The sequence below is a fragment of the Dendrobates tinctorius genome, unplaced genomic scaffold, assembly GCF_039654945.1.
Source record: "Dendrobates tinctorius isolate UK_male_01 unplaced genomic scaffold, ASM3965494v1 ptg000133l, whole genome shotgun sequence".
Lineage (NCBI taxonomy): Eukaryota > Metazoa > Chordata > Amphibia > Anura > Dendrobatidae > Dendrobates > Dendrobates tinctorius.
In genome coordinates this window covers 14,337,008-14,360,706 of record NW_027361801.1, presented here as the reverse complement: position 1 = coordinate 14,360,706, position 23,699 = coordinate 14,337,008, and positions in this window count along the sequence as shown.

Genomic DNA, 23,699 nt, shown 5'->3' with positions numbered 1-23,699 from the left:
TCTCATGCGATATAATGAGACTGTAGTTTGGTCACATGGTCTTCGTATTGGAATATCCTGCAAGAGGACAGGTTTCCTGATTAGCACATGGTGAGGCCATGTACCTGCAGAATCTGTGACGGCTAACTGCGTTGGGGAAGCTATCGTCCTTCTGAGGGTCTGGAACTGTCAGGTTTGACCTGTTGAGCAAGTCATCATTCAGGACAGTGATCCCAGTAAGGCAGCTTCCCTGGAAGCCAGGACTGACAAGAAGTCAGCGTGTGGAGCGGAGCTCCTGGAAGGTAACCCCAGACAAGGGGATTGTAAGAAGGCAGAGAGGTGTATCTGCTACATGAACAGACTGGTGTCTTATTATGTTTCGTGGATGTAACAAAACGGACTGTACTCTATCCGATTTATGCTGTGTTTAAATAAACTGTCATGATCCATGCGGGATCAGGACAGATAAAAGCACAGGTAACCTTTTTTTTTCTCAAGCTGTGCTTAGAGATGTTTTTGCCCCCGGTGGCCATTTGGATTATTGCACTGTGGTGTCGTTTGTTCTAAGTTTGCCCCGGTGGTGGTGAGCGTTATTGCACTCTGTTATTTTAGTTTAGTGCATGTGTTAATAATGCAGGTGTGATTGCTGGCTCTGCTATAAAAGAGTCACAGGTGTTGCAATCAGTGTTGGTGATAGTATTCTGTTATGAATGGGTTACCGAGGAGAAAAAAGCAAAACAAGCTAAGTCACAGAAAACCAGAGAGGTTGGTAACTATGCAGATTGCAGATCCCTGATCCTACCACACAACTAGCAGCAGCCGTGGAGCGTACCTACGATGTTCCTAGATGCTTCGTCACAACCGGAGGACTAAATAAGCCTGAAGCACGAAAAGGGGAAAACTAACTGCCCCAGAGCAGACCCCAAAGGAATAGATAGCCCCCACACATTTATTGACGGTGAAACAAGATGAAGGCACAAACACAGGCAGGAAAATAGGGTCTGCAAACGATGGGGCCCAAACTAACTAGAAAGGAAAGGAAAGACACTGTCTGCAACCTGCAAAAAACCCTACAAAAATAATGTCCAACACTTCTGAAATTAACCCTGAAGTCACTAGACTTCTCCCACTATATCAGCACTGAAATATTCTGAGACAGAGCAAAAAGAGACCAAACTAGTAAGGGACAAAAAGCAAATTGGCAAAATACTGATAAATAAGAGTGGAAATTCAGCACAGCCCCCAGCCGGGGCTGGCTGACCACACAAAAAACTGAATAGACCAACAAAATCAAGTGTGAACATTAGCAGAAAAACTTAGCTTTAGATGACTGGAACAGAGCTGAAAACCAAGAGCTGACAAGCCAGAAGGAAGCACCAGCAACTGAATAGGGCGTCGGCTGTCTTAAATCCAATCTGAGACTCCTGAGGTCCAATCGTCATCCTCATTCTCAGGTGGCAGATCTCCACCGATCAAATCAGCCTCACTACCTCCTGTTACCACCAAAGGGAGTCTGGAAGGAGAACTCACAACTAGTGAACCAGAGAATGAACTCACAACAGTATTCATTTCAACCATCCTTGGTGGAGGAAGGAGCTGGAGAACGTTCCTTGCAGCTCTGTCTTAGCCCTGGTGTGGAAGGAGTCATAGAGGATTTCCTTGTAGCTCTGACAGAGCTTGGTGGCAGCATTTCAGGAGGAGAGCTGCATTCGGGTGGTGGACTCTGTTGCCAGGAGCAAGTGCAACAGAGTAAAGCTAAGTGGTGTTTCCCTGTGCCACCCAGCTCCCTAGCAAGGGATAGGTGTAGGGTGTGCTAGGGCGGCAGGTTCCTGATCGGCGCCCGGTGCGGAACCGGCATAGGGAACGTTAGGAGCGTTAGGGACACGGACTCAGGGGAGTACAGAAGGTCTCCACGTCCCCTTTCCCTATCGCAGGGCCCACCATTGTAACTGTTGTCCCTCCCCCTGTCTTGTTGTTTACAGTTACCGGCCTGCGGGCCGTGTCACACAGGACAGCTTCACGTGCCTGCGTCTTGTTGCTTCAGTTACCAGCCTGCGGGTCGCGTCACACAGGACGGGTCCACGTGACATTATCACCAACCTACAACTTTTTTTTCTCTGCTGAGCCATGGACCCAGTTCAGACCTTTGCCCAATCCTTCAGACCCTTACTAATGAGATTAGGGGGCTTCGTGGAGGGTTGGTGCGGCAGCTTCACCTGTTGGTGGGCTCTGGGGGCTTGGTTTAGGAACAGGCTCAGTCAGAACCCAAGATATCACTCCCTGACAGATTTTCTGGAGGGAGAGATCAATTCTTGGTATTCCAGCAAGCCTGTAAATTGTATTTCAGGCTGCGCCCTCGTTCATCAGGGAGTGAGGAGCAACGGGTGGGAAGCATTATGTCCCTTCTTAAAGAAGATCCCCAATCCTGGACCTTCTCCCTACAGGACGATTCTCCATCATTGGTGTCCATGGACGAGTTTTTTGCGGCTTTGGCGCTTGTGTATGGGGATCCTGATGACGTTGCCCTGGCGGAATCTCGGATCCGTAGGTATAAACAGGGAGCCCGGGTTGCTGAGTAGTGCTCAGAGTTTAGGAGATGGGCCACTAACACTCAGTGGAATGACCTTGCACTTAGGAGTCAATTTGTGGAGGGTTTGTCTCCAAAGTTGCAGGATACTCTGGTGTAGTACGCCGCTCCCAGGTCGCTGGAGGCCGCCATGTCCCTTGCCAATCAAGTGGATAGACGCCTCAGGAAAAGACATATACAAAAAGTGCCCCCTGATGTCCTCGCTAGGGAGGAGGACCCACCAGTACGGACGGAGAAACCCAGACAGCCTGGTGTTGTTGAGACAAAAAAGGGGATGTCTGCAGCTCGTCGTGGTGGGGGGGGTATGCTTCTCCTGTGGGAAGCCTGGCCATTTTATGATAGCCTGCCCAGTTCATGCCAAGTCTCCAGACGAACCTATGCAAGTAGGAGTAGCTAGGTTGTATTTGGAGCTGCCTACGGTTCGGGGAGTGGTGTCGGCATGTTTGTACTGTGGGCAGACTGGTCATGTCCTGAAGGCTTACCCATTGCGCGCCAAATTATCTGTGCCATCTGAGAAGCCGCATTCCCCTGGTCGCTTGGAGGGAGGCGACCAGGGAGTATACATTTCCTCCATTTTGCCCTCCCAAGGTACCATGTCAGCAGAGGTCTTGGCTGGCAGGGTACCGGAGGTGATACCGATGCTTGTGGACAGCAAAGCAGGAGTCAGTCTAGTGGATGCTCGCTTTGTCCAGACTCATGGTCTGAGGTGTAGGATGCTAGCCCAGCCTATAATCGTCCAGGCCATAAACTCTGTTCCACTGAGCCAGGGGAGCTTGACCAAGGTCGTAGAGAATATCCATCTGCGTATAGGGCATCATGAGGAGTCCTTATCGTGCTACGTCTAGGAGGGAATGCCAGTACCTATTGTTTTAGGCCTCCCTTGGCTGAAAAGACACAACCCGGTAATAGATTGGCGGGCGAGGGAAGTGGTCAGTTGGGGGCACTCGTGTAAGGGCTGCTGCCTAGGAACTACTGTCTCTGCCGCCTCTCTTCACTGGACCCCTTCCTCTCCGTTGAGAGCAGCAAATGTGCTGCAGGAGAGTAGGGGCAAGTCTCAACTCTCGCCATTTGCCAACCCTGGGAGGCGCAGACCTCGTGGTGGAAGGGGTTGGAGGGTGGTGTACCCCTTGGTGAAGTGCGGGGGTGTGAGTGTGGTGACACAGGGGGACGCCTCTGTTGTCAATCCCAGAAAGAGTTCTCCAAATGGTGACAAATGAACGAGTGGCAATAAATGTTCAGGTCCGGACCTGTGTGTGAACGAGCGTGTATGTGTGGCCACCAAAAAACATCCAGTGGAAGTGTGTTGTAGAGTGTTACCAGCTTATACCAAACATATACATACACAACCCGTTCCCAGGTCAGCGCTTCGGAGATGTGTGTTGCCTCCAGAACATACGATGTCAATACCAGCGGGCTCGTTTGTCATCAACCTGACAATGCAGGTAGTTGCTGGGGTGAACTCTGGGTCTGGGCATCCCCGCTGTAGGTGGTTCCCTGATGGGGAGCGGTCTTGAGGGTCCAAAGGCCCCTCATTAAGGGGAGGGTATTGTCATGATCCATGGACAGATTAAAGCACAAGTAACCTTTTTTTTCTCAAGCTGTGCTTAGACATGTTTTTGCCCCCGCTGGCCATTTGGATTATTGCACTGTGGTGTCGTTTGTTCTAAGTTTGCACAGGTGGTGGTGAGCGTCATTGCACTCTGCTACTTTAGTTTAGTGCACGTGTTTATAATGCAGGTGTGATTGCTGGCTCTGCTATAAAAGAGTCACAGGTGTTGCAATCAGTGTTGGTGATAGTATTCATTTCAACCATCCTTGATGGAGGAAGGAGCTGGAGAACGTTCCTTGCAGCTCTGTCTTAGCCCTGCTGTGGAAGGAGTCATAGGGGATTTCCTTGTAGCTCTGACAGAGCTTGGTGGCAGCATTTCAGGTGGAGAGCTGCATTCTGGTGGTGGACTCTGTTGCCAGGAGCAAGTGCACAGAGTAAAGCTAAGTGGTGTTCCCCTGTTTGTGTTTTTCCTTCGTGTGTATTAGTACAGCGGTGGGGCCAGTGCCTGCGCCACCAAGCTCCCTAGCAAGGGATAGGTGTAGGGTGTGCTAGAGCAACAGGTTCCTGATCGGTGCCCGGTGCGGAACCAGCATAGGGAACGTTAGGAGTGTTAGGGACACTGACTCAGGTGAGTGCAGGAGGTCTCCACGTCTCCTTTCCCTATTGCAGGGGCCACCGTTGTAACTGTTTCCCTTTTCCCCGTGTCTTGTTGTTTTAGTTACCAGCCTGCGGGCCGTGTCACACAGGACAGTATCACGTGCCGCGTCTTGTTGTTTTAGTTACCGGCCTGTAGGATGCATCACACAGGACGGGTCATTGTGACAGTAGCTAAGGGTGACCGGGGAGAGCCTCAAGAGAGGTTGAAGGTGTTGAGTATGAAGCCGCCAACTCCATGCAGCTGGATCAGGTGCATCACCTGGAGTCTGAGCTTTTGGCAGTCAAGGCTCAGCTCAGATAGAAGGAAGCACAAGAACAGAAATCTGAGGAAAATGCGGCTTTGGAGTCTGGGAGCGTGAACAGTGATTCTTCAGAGAGCCCAGCAGAGACCCTAGAGGCAGTCGACGGTAATGGATCCAAGAAAAAGCTGAACCTGCTGATGAAGGACTCTGTAGCGACAGAGTGTGGGTGGGTAAGCTGGCCCATCTGAAAATATAATTAAAGAAGTTATGGTGCGACATCTCCTAGCCAAAAGAGAACACGATCACAAAATAAAGATGCTTAAGCATGTCGAATAAGAAAAGGCCCTGAGACAAGCGGCTGGGCACAGAGTGGATGAGCTGGAGAAGGAAGTCTTTGAGCTCAGAGGTCACCTGTCAATGTGTCAAACCATGAACAAGGCCATATTGGAAGATATGGAGGTGCTCAGAGAAGCATTAGGAGGACTTCTACAAGAGAAGAAGTTGGTGGTAGCAGACTTACAGCGGCAGGGCCAGAGTGGTAATGAGGCGGAGCTGCACATGCCCATCTTGGCAAGGGGTTTTGAAGAGTGTAAAGCTCAGGGAGCGTTTGCGCTAAGAGCTGGACAAGATAATCACCCAATAGTGGCAGATGTCTTGATGGAAATGTCCAAGGCAAAACAGGAGCCATTCGTGCATGAAGAGAATGGGACTTCGCTCTTCAAGTGCATGATAGAGGTACCCAAGGACCTGTGAGAGGCGTGTGCCAGGCACTCTGTGCATGAAGAATTCAAGAAGGTTGTGGGGGCATTTAAGGTGTACTGGACCACGGAAACTAATCAGTTAGTGGTACTGTCCACTCATGAGGTTACAGCGAGGAGAGTAGCTATCCTGAGTGACATGCACTAGAGATGTGTGCGTACGACGTGGATGATTCGATTGAGAAATGAAGACGCTGTCAGGTGGCTGGAGCATATGAGAAAAGCTCAGAGTCTTCTGAAAGATGTGATACAGGTGTCTATTCCTATGGTGGAAAAAGTCATTGGAAGAAATGGTCGAGCCATGCAAGAGATGGTGGATAAGTCTGGAGTGGTGAGATTAAGAATTCCAGGTGACCATGAATACCAGATACCCTGAGAAAAGGGTATGGTTCCATTCTTTGTCTTGGGTACGAGGGAGAGTCTCTGAGATATACGGACTCTGTTGGAGTATCGTGTGGCATATCTAAAGGAGACAGAGCAGTTAAGGCTTGAAAGATTGCACCTTACAGGACTGCTTTGCCACATTGGTGGAAGATGGCAGCCGCCTTCAACCCGAGGTAAAGGGAACAGAAGGGGCCCTGCAAATAATGGAATTGCTGACAGCCAAAGACATCTAGCAAGAAGAGGCCTTGGTAGTTCAGCAAGACAAGGATGCCGAGAATCTGAAAATGGCAGTTCTATTCTCAGTACAAAGCTGAAGGACCTGGACAGTAGCCCCTGTAACGTACTAGATGGGTCAGACTCGGACCAGACAGTAGGCTCGATTGTGAATCTCACGACCGCACCAACCAATGGAGAGAAAGGTCTGGTAAAGAAATATTGTGACTAAAAAGGGTCTAGCGACACAGACAGACTGGGACTCACGGGCTGAAGCTCAAGGCCTACATACAGACCGCTGGGGGCGGGGGAGGCCTAACAAATTGTTGACTCTGAAATGTGAGGCGAAGAAGTCCGATTTAGTGATAGTGATGGACTATGTCTCGGGAACTGACACTCAAAAGCGACTGAGAAGGCCCTCTCAGCTGGTAGGGCAAGGTAACATGCGTGACCTGTCTCGAGGCCCCTGGTTTATGACAAGTGGTCAACCCCACAAGTTTGAACAGGGGGGTATATGAGACAGTGACCGGCGTTGCTGTAAATGGCTGGTGTGTGTCGCAGAGGAGGAGGTCCTCTGCGCTGTAAGCCTGAAATATTGCTCTGGGACCTGTAGTTCCACAAGCTTTGTTTAGCTTATAAGGGACTGGCTAACCACACACCTACTATCAAGGGGTGTATATCATGCAATATGATGAGACTGTGGTTTGGTCACATGGCCAAATAAACCGGATGGTCTGTTTAAGTGAGAAACCATTCCTGTGTGCCTTAATCCCGTTGCCAAGCGAGTGTCCTCAACACATACAGTGAGTGAAATCTAATATATAAAGCTCAAATGTGTGTATGTATGTTTGTGTGTATGTGTGTGTGTATGTCTGGGATTGGCATCCGCACCGTCGCAGCTACAGCCACAAAATTTGGCACACTCACAGGTCTGGACCCCGAGAGCGTCCTAAGCTATGTTGTGAGGTGAAATTTTAACCCCGTGTGTTCCAATTCACCAAACAATTTTGCCCCTATCTACATAATGGGGAAAAAGTGTGTGTGTCAAGCCCCGCCCCTCATTATGATGTCATAATGGTTGCCATGGTGATGCTGATGTCATCATAGGTTGCAAGCCCCGCCGCTCATTATGATGTCATAATAGTTGACTATGGGATGGAGGATGTGTGATGGGTATATGGGCACTGGACTATGGGATGGAGGATATGTATGACAGGTATATGGGCATGGGACTATGGGATGGAGGATGTGTGATGGGTATATGGGCACTCGACTATGGGATGGCGAATATGTATGATGGGTATATGGGCATGGGACAATGGGATGGAGAATATGTATGATGGGTATATGGGCATGGGACTATGGAATGGAGGATGTGTGATGGGTATATGGGCACTCGACTATGGGATGGAGGATATGTATGATGGGTATATGGGCACGGGCCTATGGGATCGTAGATATGTATGATGGGTATATGGGCACGGGACTATGGGATGGAGGATAGTTATAATTTGTTATAACTAACCACAGTTAGTTACTATGCCCGGGCAGCGCCATGCTCTTCAGCTAGTCTAAAAATATATATACACAGGTGTTTCTCACAAAATTAGAATATCATCAAAAAATAGAATTAGACTTACCGGTAATTCGGTTTCTAGGAACCTTTCACGACAGCCACCTTTGAGATTGTCTCCCCGCCCTAATAGGGGACAGGAACATAAAGAGGTTAAATAACCCTCCCCTTCCTGCTACCTCAGTGTTTTTTCTGACATATTAGCATGAATTGTTACCGCCAGTAGAGCAGGAATCATCAGGCAAACATATCATATAGGGAGGGAAATTAGTGCTGTCGTGGAAGGTTCCTAGAAACCGAATTACCGGTAAGTCTAATTCTATTTTCTCTAGTCACCTTCCACGACAGCCACCTTGGAGTCATGCCAACGTTAATTTTTCTTGGGAGGGACTACGGCTTGCAAGACACGCCTGCCGAACGTCAGATCCCTATTGAAATCCAGTCTATAGTGCCTATTAAAGGTGTGCACAGAGGACCAGGTGGCAGCTCTGCATATCTGCTCCGAAGACGTATTTACCCTCGCTGCCCAGGACGTAGCGACTGATCGAGTGGAGTGGGCTGTTAACGACTCAGGGGGAGAGAGATGTCTTGCAGAATATGCCAGAGAGATGGACTGCTTGATCCAGTCCGCTATCGTGTTCTTTGCCACTTTCTTCCCTTTGTTTCTTCCCGAATACTGGAGGAACAGGTTCTGATCAATTCTCCAATCCCTGGTTGCCTCGACGTAGCGGAGAACTACTCTGCGAACGTCCAGGGTATGAAACCTTCCCTCCTTCGGATTAGAAGGATTTTGGGCAAAATGAGGGCAACACGATATTCTGGCTTCTATGAAAGTCTGACACCACCTTGGGCAAAAAGGAGGGGTCTAGATGTAGTATTATACTGTCTGGATTGAGTAGGAGGTAAGGTTCCTGTACTGATAGGGCCTGTAGCTCCCCCACCCGTCTAGCCGATGTGATTGCCACCAGAAACACTGTTTTGAGTGTAAGAATCTTTAATGAGATTTCTGACAGGGGCTCAAACGGGGCCTGTGTCAGGCTGTTGAGTACTAAATTAAGATCCCAGGGGGGAACCCGATTAGGGAGTGAAGGGCGAATCCTGTCTGCCGCTACCATGAATCGCTTGACCCAGCGGTGTCCGGCTAGGTCTTGGTCAAAAAGAGAACTAAGGGCAGATACCTGTACTTTCAACGTACTTGGAGTAAGGCCTAGATCTAACCCTTTCTGCAGGAAGTCAAGTATCTGGGCAATATTTGGATGTGAGGGGTCAGGGGCCCCAGGGAGGCACCAGGAGCAAATTTTTTTCCATATTTTGCCATAAATTGCATTCATCACCGGCTTTCTGCTTTTTTGAAGGGTCTGGATTACCTCATCCGACAACCCTTTAGCCTTCAGAATATTGGCTTCAATAACCAAGCTGCTAGAAGTAGCCTGGTTGGGTTCGGGTGTAGTAAGGGACCCTGAAACAGGAGGTCGGTCTTTTGGGGTAGAAGCAAGGGACCCTCTTGGGCCATGTCCAACAGAGCGCTGTACCAGCTCCGCCCTGGCCACATGGGAGCCACTAGGATCGTTGTGACTCCGTCTGCTCTTATTTTTTGTAACGTTCTTGCCAGCATCGGGATTGGGGGAAAAGCGTAGGCCAGTCTGAAGACCCATGGATGGGCAAATGCATCCGTCCCCTGGGCTCCGTACGTTGTTACTGAGGGAGAAATAAGTCGCTACTTTTGCATTCTGCGCATTCGCAAACAGGTCGTCTTCTGGGTCTCCCCATTTTGAGGCTAGGGTCTGGAAGACCTCCTGGTTCAGACACCATTCTCCTGGATGGACGTCCTTCCTGCTCAAGAAGTCTGCTTTGATGTTTTCCGACCCCTTCAGGTGTACTGCGGAAATGGATAACAGGTGCTTCTCTGCCCAGAGGAAGATTCTTGTTGCTACTTTCTTTAGATTGGCATACTTTTTGCCCCCTTGGTGTCTGAGATATGCCACCGTGGTCACGTTGTTGGAGTATATCCGAACATGATGGTTCTTGACCAGGGCTGATGCGGCTTTCAGTGACTCTTCCACCGCCGTCAACTCTCTTAGGTTTGACGATACGGATCTTATGTTCTCGGGCCACTGCCCCTGAAAGTACGAATCCTCGACCACAGCCCCCCCAGCCCCTCAGGCTGGCATCGGTACATAGTACCTTTAGAGGTAGTTGATCCCAACTTACTCCTCGTCTCAGGTGTCGGTAACTCAGCCACCACCAAAGAGCCACTTTTACATGTCCTGGAAGCAGAACCTTTTTTGATAGGTTGTTCAGATACTTCCTCGCGTTCATCAGGACATATGATTGGAGGACTCGTGTATGAGCTTGTGCCCAGGATACCACCTGAATGCACGCCGTCAGGGAACCCAGGATGGACATGGCGTCCCTCAATGTTGGCGTCCTTTGGTCTCTGAACCTGATTATTTTTTGCCGAAGGTCTTTTTGCCGATCTTCGGGGAGAAAGGAGGTTCTTTTCTCCGAATCCAAGAGGATCCCCAGGAATTTCCTCCTAGGGGAAGGATAGAGGGACGACTTCTGGAGATTCGGTATCCATCCTAGGCCTTCAAGTATCTGTAGGGTTTTTGATACGTCCTGATTCAGCCGGGTTACCGATGGTGCGACGATCAGCAGATCGTCTAGATACAGCACAATACATATCCCCTGAAGCCGGATAGAGATGACTGCTTCCCTCATGATCTTTGTGAATACCCTTGGTGCTGGGGATACCCCAAACAGCAGGGCATTGAACTGGAGGTGGCTGATTCCTCGGTCGTGAGAGACCGCAAACCTCAGAAACTTCCGGTGATCTGGATGAATGGGCACGTGGTAATACGCGTCCCTTAGATCTATCGTAGCCATTTGCCAGTTTTGTCCAATGAGCGGGATCGCTGACTTCACCGATTCCATCTTGAACCTTTGGTACTTGATGAAGTGGTTCAGGGGCTTTAGGTTTATTATGAGCCTGTGTTTTCCTGAGGGTTTTTTTATCAGGAACAGGCGAGAATAATGTCCCCTGCCCTCCTCTTGCGGAGGTACATATGAGACCACTTCTTCCCGTAGGAGTTCTTCTGACGGAACAATATTTTCTGCAGACTTGGGGACTGTGCCGGGGTAATTCTTAGGGCGTTTGGGGGGGTGCTCGAACTCCAGCAGCTTCAGCCCATATTGTATAGCGTGCAGGACCCACTGGTTCGAGGTCGTGGCCTGCCATTGGGCGAGAAACTGTGTGAGTCGACCCCCTACCCGGGAGTCACTGCTTCTCCGGGGGCTGCTGCTGTTGGGGCACAAGGATGTTTCTTCCTTTACCCCCTTTCGGGTAGCTCCATCGACCCGTCTTGCCCTTTCCCCTGAATGGCCTCTGGGAGGTCTACTCTCTTAAGGGATGAAAAAACCGCCTTTTGGTGGATTTCTGTTCCGGCAGTGATTTATTCTTGTCTGAGGCCTTCTCCACGATATCATCTAGGACCGGCCCAAACACATGGTGTCCCTGGAAGGGGATAGCACACAGTTTCGTCTTGGAGGTGATATCACCCCCCCATGACTTCAGCCACAAGGCTCTCCTGGCCGAGTTTGAAAGGACAAGGGACCTTGCTGCTACCCGTACCGTTTCTCCTGAGGCATCAGCCAATTACCCCGTTGCCTTCTGGAGGATTGATAGCGAGTCTAGGATTTCCTCTCTTGGAGTGCCTCCCGATAGGTGATCTTCCAGCGTGCGTAGCCAGAAAAACAAAGATCTGGCTACGCAGGTGGATGCAATATTTGCTTTCAGCAGGTTCGTAGAGGCCTCCCAGGACTTTTTAAGATGGCTCTCTATTTTGCGATCCATTGGATCCTTCAATTGGGAGGCATCCTCAAAGGGTAAGGACGTCTTCTTAGTGACCCTAGATACTTGGACGTCTATTTTAGGGATCTCCCAAACAGAACTATCACCCTCTAGGGGAAAACGGTTTTTCAGCTCAGAGGGCACAGTAAGTGCCTTCTCGGGGGAGGACCACTCCTGAGCTATTAAATCCTTTATAATCTCATGAACTGGGAAACCCTTTCTACCTCTGGGTTTCAACCCTCCAAACATCTCATCCTGGACTGAGAGCTTGATCTCCTCCTCCTCTAATCCCATGGTATTTCTCACCATGGATACTAACTCCTCCATATCCTCCGAGGAGAAATATTATTTTTTCGCATCATGACTGGAGGTGGACGTGGAGCCCTCATTTTCCCAAACATCCTCCGATCCGGAGGAACAGACCTCTCCCGAGTCTGAGTCAGCCTCCACGGGTGCCCTTTTCCTCTTTTTTGAGGCCGTGCCCTGGGCCTCGGGGGTCTGTGCTGCTATGGAGGCCTGAACCTCCTGCCTAATGAGAGTCTTTATGCTGTCAAACAGGGAGGGTTGTTCGGTACACAGGATATTTTGCGTACAGGGTTGGCATAACTTCTTTCTGTAGTCAGAAGGAAACCTGGCACCACAAATACCACACTTGCGGGGGGTTTTAGGGGTAGAGGCCTTGTCTTCCTGCAAGAAGAAGAGAAGGCTTACTCAGACCTGTGCCACCGTATTTTGACAGCCAAGGGACCTGGCCCTGCTACTCACTGTAGGAGGGGGAATGCTGGACTCTGCAGATGCTGCAGCTGAGGGCTTCTCACCATCCATGTCCGTACACACCACAGACACACTGCGCTTACCTGGAGCTGCTGCACCCTTTTAAGGGTGTTGCTGGCGTTCGTGCTCTGGTGCTCCTCCCTCCTCCTCTGTCCCTGGAGAGGACGTTGGTCGACCCCCGCCACTGTTGGAGCCATTTCCCAGGTCCCCCGGGCGCCGGCGCGCGTTTCCCCATTACAGGACGCCGGAGGCCGCAACCCGGAAGTGCGCGTCATCACCACTTCCGGTCTACTGCCCGCCCCCTCTGGCGCACGCGCCGGCTTCCCCATGCAGCGCTGGAAGGAGGAAGGACGCCGGGGAGCTGTGCAGGACCCCGGCAGGCACCATACCGTCCCGCTTTACCCCAGAGGGTGCGGGAGGGGCGGTCATGTCCCGAGTCACACCGGTGGTGGAGACGGGAGCAGCACCTGGAGGAGGAGAGGAGCACCCCCCGACCTCGGCTGCCTAGCTTCTGGTAAGTATCTAGGGCTCCGCTCGCTGGCCACGGCAGCCCCTTGTGACCTCTTCATGCCCCGATAGGGGACAGGAAAAACACTGAGGTAGCAGGAAGGGGAGGGTTATTTAACCTCTTTGTGTTCCTGTCCCCTATTAGGGCGGGGAGACAACCTCCAAGGTGGCTGTCGTGGAAGGTGACTAGAGAAAGTTAATTTATTTTAGTTCTTCAATACAAAAAGTCAAACTCATATATTATATAGAGTCATTGCAAACAGAGTGATCTCTATCAAGTGTTTATTTCTGTTAATGTTGATGATCATGGCTTACAGCCAATGAAAACCCAAAAGTCATTATCTCAGTAAACTCAAATAATTAACAAAAAAATACCTGCAAAGGCTTCCTAAGCATTTCGAAAGGTTCCTTAGTCTGTTTCAGTAGGCTCCACAGTAAACAGTAAACACTGAAGTCATGATACCATCAATGACATGTAGCTCCCCGACACCAGAAGCGCTCATGCAGCCCCACATAAGGACTCTGCCACCACCATGTTTCACTGTAAGCATCATGCATTAGCCCCGGGCCAATCTTATTAATAATTAAATTGAAACAGCAAAAAGGAAAAGTCATGGAATTATAGAGATCACAGGATGAATAGGCATGTTAAAGAAATGTAAATCATAAAGTAAGTAAAACTTTCAAGCATTGATTTCAAGCATTGTGTTGGATACCACACACAGAAATACCCGTTATTTATGCTGTCTGATGGATTTTCTGCCACTTTTTATTCAATTGGAAATGCAAATCATCAAGATCTGCAGCTGGCAGCTCTTTTTGCAATTGCTGGTGCAGTTTTTATGCAAAAATTTTGTGTGATTTTTGGAATTTTTTAACTAGCTTCTTTCGTTTTTTGAATCTGGGTAGTTGTCAAGTGCAGCCTGACAAATTCATCACAATTTAGTTGTATAAATTATGATAAAAATAAACTCAAGTCCATAACTGGAGTACATTTTTGATGCCAGCACATTCATTTGAATGATTAAGAGGTGCATGCCTCTTAATGAATTTGACACTTCTTACTCTAGTGCATGCTAAATATAAAATGCCAGTGTTGATGAGTTGGTCCTGATTTCTTCAGGCTTCTTAATGGAATATCCAGGATGGTAGCAATTCTATCTATCCAAAGGTCCATTGGGTGCTAACTGTCTCCATTCTAGTTACCTAAAGGGCAGCATATTCCCTCTTTGCTAAGACAGTTATCAGCAGAGACACAGCGTGAGAATGCAGACAAGGTGATGAGTTCCTAGTTGCCCTTGCCTATAGTATAATGACTTCCCTATCCAGCACAGATCTTAGTAGCACGTAGTGCTGTGCTGAATCAGCTCTCCAGTAATATTAAAACGTAATCCTCTTGTAAAGAATGACATTAATAACTTAACCCATGGCATCGCTAGTCAGCTTAAAGGAACCTGTCATGTTGAAAATGGCATTTGATCTGAAGGCAGGAGGAGGAAATGAGATTGATATTCATTTTTGTGGGGAAAGTTTCAGTAAAACTTGCATTTTATTCATTGACATCCATGGTGTCTAGTGGGCAGTCCTATTCAGTGATTGACAGTCTTCCCAGTATGACTGTGCATGAAGACATAACTGTCAACCACTGGACACCTATGTACAGAGGTGTATTCTAGGTTTTCTGGCACTGGGGGCAAGAATTCCATTTGGCGCTCCCCTACTCAAGCAAATATGGGATTTGCACACATTGCACATTACAGTCACATGCCGACGAGCTGCTCTCCCTAATTCTCTCAATGTACATTGAAAAACTGAGATTACCAGGTAGAGAAGCTTGTTGTCACATGACCCTATGCATGAAAATCGCATATGAGTGAAATGGCTGGAACCTGCAAGCAGTGCTGAATCCTGACAATGAGTATATGACACGCTGTTAGGATTGGCTAGAGAGCTTTATTTTATAATTAAAGGGCTTGTCCAGGTTTGAGATGAAAGTCTGCAGTCACTCTATGTAACAAAAACTGCAGGCTTCTGAGTTCTTACAGCGCATATACTGCACACTTTTAGGAATCTCTCTTGCCGGTGGCAAGAGTGGACGATCATGTCAGCACACGTACGCGATTTGTATACTTCTGGCCACATTCCGACTGGTAGTGTCCGGCCTCGCTCAATTAATTTTCATTAAGTGAGACTATGATATGAATGGCTTGTCAGCACATGACCACATGTATGTAAATTGCCAGCACAAGAGAATCCTGACAGCATGCAGTGCACACTGTGAGAATTCAGAAGTCTGCAGTTATATAAAATGATTGCAGACTTATCACAAACATGGACAACCCTTTAATGCTCCTAACATAAATAAAAAAAAATGAGAATTAGTATCACCAAAAAATTTTACATCCAGGTACCTTTTTAGATGACCGACTCCAGAGACATGTCTTTCTTTTTATCTTCATTTTGTCCAGATGCCATGATGACTCTTCCCTCCCACAGCTTGTCTCCACAGACTTAACTTCTCTTCGGTCTTGGGGTCCCATTTCACATAGCGATGCACCAGCGATCCCAACAACGATACGACCAGGTAAGGATCGCTGGTGCGTCGCTAATAAGCTGCCAAACAGGCAGATCTCTTCAACCACGCAGCAACGATACGGCGATCCGTGTAACGACCTCGGCGGTCGATTGTACTTTGTCACACAGCAGCTTTTCTGACGACTCACGCCTGCGACCCTGAGTTCTGCGTCACCAACGAGGTCGTTCGTCGGCGTCAAACACATGCTGGCCAGCGGGACGCCAACAATGAAAAAATGGCCCAGGACATTCGAGCACGATCAGCGATATCCAGCGGGGGGGCCAGTCGCCGCTATGTGTCACATGTAGCGAGATCGCTGGCGAGATTGCTGTTGCGTCACAAAATCTGTGACGTTTCATCAATCTCGCTAACGATCTCGTTATGTGAGACGGGGCCTTTGAGCAGCAGATCTTCACATGATGCTTTTACAGATAGCAGTGTCATAATGCTCCTGAATAAAAATATCTGCCCTATGCTGAGCCCTGGAATAAGTAATTACCCCTCACTATATTCTCTGCACAAAATATGTGCACACTGTACACACTGTCCCCCTTATGGTACATGCCTTCTCCTTTTTATATTGGGGCTCCTCTTCACTCTGTGTCCCCCTATAGGGCCCAGTCTCTATGCTATGCCCCCTCACCACACTCCCCCTCCATGGCTGTGACCTTACACTGTTCCCCCATGCTACCCCCCACACTACTCAGTCTTTATTCTGCACCCACTCATACTCCCCCATACTGTCTCCTAACATTATTCCCCTCAATAGTCTCCCCATACATTTCCCTACCTTCCTCATGCTGCCTTCTCTCACATCCCCCCTGCAAACCATACTGTCTCCTCACAAATTCCCGCCGATTCTCCATACTGTGCCTGCATCCATCCCCCACTCCACATACTGTGTCTGCACCCATCCCCCCATACTGTTTCCTCATACAATGCCCTTCCATCTCCCCACTTGCCCCTCATACTGTGGTTTCAAATCCTTCCTGTTCTCCATATTGTGTCTGAACCTCTCCCTCCCTAATTTGTGTCCTCAAATTTTCCCCAGTTACACTAATTTTTCCCCCCACAGAATAAATCTTCCTCACAGAATAAATATCCCCCACAGGGTAAATCTCCCCTCACAGAATAAATCTCCCCCCACAGAATAAATCTTCCTCACACAGAATAAATAAATTTCTTTCCTGCCCCACAGAGTAAATTCCCCCCACAGAATAAATCTCACCCCCCACAGTTACATTACTTACTTACCGCAATGCTCTTCGTGCTTCTGGGCACTGGCGAGTGACATCAGCAGTGTAATCACATGACTTGATCATGTTGCTGGCGTCGCTCTGACCCGGCGGTCAGAGCATCAATTGAACACTGGGAGCCGGCGTGCTGCAGATTCTCTGTGGCGGCTGTCAGCTTGACAGCCGGCTCAGAGAAATGCCGACTCCCGGTCCGGGGGGCGGCAGAATGCAGCCGCCAGGGGAGACTCTTCGGACTGCCACATTAGGCAGCCTGATTGCGCCCACCTGCTGACTGCTCCCAGGGCACATGCCTCGGTTGCCTCACCTAGATACGCTTCTGCCTATGCATACAAACCCCAAGGATGTCAATGAATAAAATGCAAACTTGAACTGAATCTTTTCCAACAGACCTAAATATCATTTTTCTCAGCTTCTCCTTCTCTATACTGTGCTGTCTACAGATCGGGCTGCATATATAATGTGACAAGTTTCCTTTAAAAGAGTTTTTACCCCCTCTGACATACAGAGTTTTACCCCCTCTGACATACAGTCATGTCTGAACGTGTTTATACCCTTGAAATTGTTTCAGAAAATGAAGTATTTCTCCCAGAAAATTATTGCAATTACACATGTTTTGTTATACACATTTTTATTTCCTTCATATATCTATCCAGGCCACTCTATATACAGTATCCATCCTGGTCCCCCAATATATTCATCCTGGCCCTCCCATATAATCATCCTGGCTCCACTATACATCCATCCTGCCCCCCCATATATCCATCCTGGCTCCCCCATATATCCATCCTGGTACCTTGTCCTGCCCCCCATATATCGATGCAGGCGCCCCCATATATCAATCTTTGCCCCCATATATCCATTCTGGCCCTCTCATATATCCATCCTGGCCCCCATATATCCATCCTGTTCCCTTGTCCTGGCCACCCAAAAAATTCATCCGGCCCCCCCTCCCATATATCCATCCTTGGCCCCCCATATATCCATCCTGGCCCCCCCATATATCCATCCTGGTCCCTTGTCCTGGCCCCCCATATATCCATCCTGCCCCCCATATATCCATCCTGCCCCCATATATAAATCCTGGGCCCCTCCATATATCCATCCTGTTCCCTTGTCCTGGCCACCCAAAAAATTCATCCGGCCCCCCCTCCCATATATCCATCCTTGGCCCCCCATATATCCATCCTGCCCCCCATATATCCATCCTGCCCCCCATATATAAATCCTGGGCCCCTCCATATATCCATCCTGGTCTCTTGTTCTGGCAGCATGCACAGAGAGAGAGAGAAAAAAGATTCCTCTTATCTGCCTGTACTCCCGACGCCGTGTGGCTTCCTCCTCTGCCAACTCGGTGAGCTCATATTAAAATGGCTACCGACCTAGCAGAGGCCGGCGGCTGACTTGTGTGCACTTGCCGCATGACAATAACGTCACACCGGCGACGACAGGTGCAGGCAGTGTTCATCGGGGCACGAGACACGGCGGTTCCGGTAATGAACGCTGCGCGCACACACCCCTAAAATACTCTGCCTGCGCTTTAAAGGACTCGTGCCCCTTAAAACCGCAGACTTTTTTCTTTCCCCATCTTCGTCCCATTGCCATCTATCTGGTCCACTGCAAGGGCCCACAGGGATTTCCCCGATACCCCGCCAGGCCAGTCCAACCCTGGTTCTGTCTCAGTTTTTAAGGCTATACTCACATTTTCATTGAGGTTGCTACTCACATGGGAAACCATTGTATGACAGTATGATATTGTATGACAGTTCAATGGACACCATTGACTTATAATGGATGACCACAGAATAATTGGTTATGTTGAGTGCTGCAGATTAGGACTTTTTATTTGCTGTGTTTCATGGACTAGTGTCTGGCAATGTTCCCCTCTATAACAGTTAATCTGAAAGTTAAGAAAGATTCCAGGAGAATATTTGCTGTTGAGAAACAAACATAAATCCTGCTGCTATTTGACCCCATGTGGAGAATTTCGATGAGTTGTGTCTATTACACATCCTACACTGACATCTGTTGACCACATGCGATGCCATTTCACGCTCCCACTTTGCACTTCTACCAATATCTCAGTTTTACCGAAAACATTTGTACTAAAATAAAAAAATATACTGAGTCATATGAAGAGAACTACGACTTAAAGGGTACCTGTCACCTGTTTTGGCCGATACAAGATATGGCCAGTGCCTTTCAGGGCTTATCTACAGCATTCTATAATGCTGTAGATAAGTCCCTGATCTGACCTGCAAGATAAGAAAAATAAGTTTTATTATACTCACCCTGGGGGCGGTCCGATGCGGTCCGGTCCGATGGGTGTTGCAGGTCCGGGTCCGGCGTCTCCCATCTTCTTGCGACGCCACCCTCCTGCTTGCTTCATGGCTCCCCAGCATCACGCTCCTGCGCAGGCATACTTCTCTGCACTATTGAGGGGAGAGCAAATTCATGCAGTGCGCAGGAGCTGGATCTCTCTGACCTTTCCAGTTCCTGTGCACTGCAGTACTTTGCACTCAACAGGGCAGATAAGTGCAGGAGTGCAGTGTCGGGGAGCGATGAAGCAAGCAGTAGGGCGGCATCGCAAGAAGATGGGAGGCGCCGGACCCGGACCTGCGACACGCATCGGACCAGACCCCCCCCCCTGGATGAGTATAATAAAAGTTCTTTTTCTTATCTTGCAGGTCAGATCGGGGACTTATCTACAGCATTATAGAATGCTGTAGATAAGCCTTGAAAAGCAGTGGCCGCATCTTATAGTGGCCAAAACAGCTGACAGGTTCGCTTTAATTAAATCCCAGCTCTGTGGACAAGTCCTCTCAGGCCGGTGTAGATTGCTCTATCGTTACTGAATGATGTAGGAGAAGCGGCTTAGCGACGGAGATCAATATGTTATTTGCTGCACATTACTAAAGAAAACTTTAACCAAAAAAGAACAGAATTAACTGCGATTGATTCTAAGCAGTCAATTAGCAAATTAAATATTCATTACCATTAGGCAAGTAACGGTGCATTAGGGATCCTAAATCGTGCCACATTCTTGTCCTAGCAGAGCACTGCGTGATTATTTCTGACAGTGTTTTGCCTCTCACTATTTCATGTTGCAAATTGCCTCTTCACCGAGAAAGAGGACTTGAACTTTATAGCGCCACCTGTTGGAAATAGCGATCCTACAACTCAATCAATCCTTTATCTAGACTTGTAATATGACTTAGGCCTGTTTCACACTTCCGTTGTCAGCGGTCAGCTGCAATTCGCCAAAGGTGAGAAAGAACTGATCAGTGATGTACGGATGACAGCGGACCACGTTGTAGGACGGATCCGAAGCGGCGTGATTTAAAGTGACCGCAGCCTTTATCATCGGCAGGATCTCGATCGGCAGGATGGCGCAGTTGTCATCATCTGTGGGATCTCTCGGTCGTCATCATCGGCGGGACCTCGCCTCACCGCGATCTCGCGGTCGTCATCATCGGCGGGATCTCGTCCTCGCCGCGATCTCGCGGTCGTCATCATCGGCGGGATCTTGTCCTCGCCGCGATCTCGCAGTTGTCATCATCGGCGGGATCTTGTCCTCGCCGCGAGCGTCATCATCAGCTGATCGCGGTCGTTAGCTGTGATCGTGTTCATCGCCGCCGCAAGATTGATCGGCCGCTGAATTCCGGTGAGGAGAGAGAGAGAGAGCGATATCCCGGAACGGCATTTATGGGTTAAAATGCTTACCAGAGTTAAGATTCCAGGCATGCGCGGTTCAAAATAGCGGACCGTCAAACATGTCCTGATGTATGAGACTCCGGCATCATTGGAGTCTGCCATGAGTTTGGTGATACGTATTGATCGCCGTTTTCGTCAGGGGGCACAGGAGACGCTACCTCTGGGGGAAAACAGAGGTGCAGGTGTGGTTGAAGTAGATGAGTCCCCTGAACCTATGCAGATTGCTGGCGTGGCACAGGTTCAGCCTCGCGCTCCGGGAGTCCGGAAGTCCGGAGCATGTTTCTACTGTGGTAAAGGAGGTCATTATGTTAACGTTTGCCCGGTACTACCTGAGGGTCACACCGGCGGAAAACTGTTAAGCTCAGAGGGTATGGAGGAGACCCAACTGAGCGTATGCATATCCTCCATGATGGTATCTCAATGTATGCTCCCTGCCAAGGTTATTGTCGCCGGCAGAGAGCTACCTATATCAGTGTTTGTGGATAGCGGTTCTGCCACCAATCTCATAGATCAGGAGTTTGCACACACCGCCGGGTTTAAGATTGAAAAACTTCCTCACCCCATACAGGTGGTGACCATTAATGCTGTTCCCCTCCCTCAAGGGGAGATTACTGAGTTTGTGGCAGAGGTGAAACTCCACATTGGGGTCCTACATTCTGAGTCGGTTACATGTAGGGTCCTCCGTAATCTCCCAGCTCAAATGGTCCTGGGTTTTCCATGGCTGTCCAGGCACAACCCGGTAATTGATTGGAAAACTCAGGACATAGTACAATGGAGTGGTTTCTGCCAAGACAATTGCTTGGCCACATGTGTGTCCGCCGTGACGCCCAGCCTGCCGGAGGCTTTGCAGGATTTCGCGGATGTTTTCTCTGAGAAGGGTTGCTCAGAACTGCCTCCACATAGAGCCTATGACTGTGCTATTAGGTTAAAACCCGGGGCCAAATTACCTAAGGCCAGGATGTTTAATATTTCTGGTCCTGAGAGACAAGCTCTGAAAGACTACATCGCGGAGAGTCTGAGCAAAGGTCACATCCGGCCTTCGTCCTCGCCTGTAGCCGCGGGGTTTTTCTTCATTAAGAAGAAAGATGGGGGGTTACGCCCGTGTCTCGATTTCCGAGAGTTAAACCAGATTACTATCCGTGATCCCTACCCAATGCCGTTGATCCCGGATTTGTTCAACCAGGTAGCGGGGCAAAATGGTTTTCCAAGCTGGACCTCAGGGGGGCGTATAACCTCATAAGGGTCCGTCAGGGGGATGAGTGGAAGACGGCGTTTAACACTCCTGAGGGTCATTTTGAGAGTCTGGTTATGCCGTTTGGGTTGACCACCGCGCCTGCCGTTTTCCAACATTTTATTAATGATGTCTTCGCTCATGTCCTGGGGAGATTTGTGATTGTATACCTGGATGATATCCTCATTTATTCTAGCGATCGGGACACTCATTTGCAGCATGTTAGGCAGGTGTTACAGTTGCTCCGGGAGAACCAGCTCTATGCTAAGCTGGAAAAATGTTTATTTTTTGTCCAGGAGTTGCCCTTTTTGGGATATATTGTGTCCGCAGCTGGCTTTAAAATGGACACCGCTAAGGTGCAAGCGGTGTTGCAATGGGAGAGGCCGGAGAGTCTGAAAGCACTCCAGCGGTTCCTTGGGTTTGCGAATTATTATAGGAAATTTATAAAACACTTTTCGACTGTCGCCAAACCGCTCACGGACATGACAAAAAAGGGTGCCGATCTGGCGAACTGGCCTGAGGTGGCTATACGTGCATTTGAGCGTCTGAAGAATAGTTTTGCTTCAGCCCCCATTCTGGTGCAACCAGACGTGTCCAAACCTTTTGTGGTAGAGGTTGATGCGTCAGAGGTGGGAGTGGGGGCAGTACTGTCTCAAGGCTCGTCCTTGAGCGAGATGCATCCATGCGCCTACTTCTCCAAGAAGTTGTCGCCGGCCGAACGGAATTATGATATCGACAACAGGGAGTTGTTGGCCATCAAACTGGCTTTTGAGGAATGGCGACACTTCTTGGAGGGGGCGGCTCACCAGGTCACAGTTATCACCGACCATAAGAATCTGCTCTACCTGGAGTCGGCCAAGCGTCTGTCTCCTAGGCAGGCTCGCTGGGCATTGTTTTTTACTCGTTTCAATTTTCTTGTGACGTACCGTCCCGGGGCTAAAAACACCAAGGCGGATGCTTTGTCTAGGTGTTTTCCGGGGGGAGAACCTCGGGAAGAGCCGGTACCCATCCTCCAGAAAGGGGTAGTGGTCTCGGCTCTCACGACTGAGGTAGAGGCGGAGATTGCCGAGGCCCAAGAGGAGGTACCACCAGGACTTCCCGCCAACAAATCATTTGTACCCCTGCATCTTCGGCCTAAGGTGTTGAAGGAACACCACGATTCGGTACTGGCTGGTCACCCAGGGGTGAAGGGCACCTTAGAGCTGGTATCGCGTCGTTTCTGGTGGCCCAAAATCCGGCAGGACGTGGTCTCGTACGTGGCAGCTTGCATCACGTGCGCTAGGGCTAAGTCACCCCGAACCCGTCCTGCTGGCACGCTACAGCCTCTGGGGGTACCCAATAGGCCATGGACAGAAATCTCCATGGATTTTATCACTGACTTGCCAGCCTCGGCAGGGAACACGGTCATCCTGGTGGTGGTTGACCGTTTTTCAAAGATGGCGCATTTTGTGGCGTTGTCCTCTTTGCCCAATGCTAAGACGTTGGCTCAGGTATTTGTGAAGGAGGTGGTCAGACTCCACGGAGTACCGTCTGACATAGTATCTGATAGGGGTACGCAATTTGTGGCGAGGTTTTGGAAAGCTTTTTGCTCAAGGTTGGGGATCAAGTTGTCACATTCATCGGCGTTTCATCCACAGTCTAATGGACAAACTGAGCGCATGAACCAAAATCTAGAACAGTATTTACGATGCTTTGTGTCCGACAACCAGGAGGAGTGGTCTACTTTCCTTCCTCTGGCCGAATTCGCATTAAATAATCACCGCCAAGAGTCATCAGGAGAGTCTCCATTCTTTTGTGTGTACGGTCAACATCCTCAGTTTTGTACCTTACGTCAGGGTGACTCCGGGGGTGTC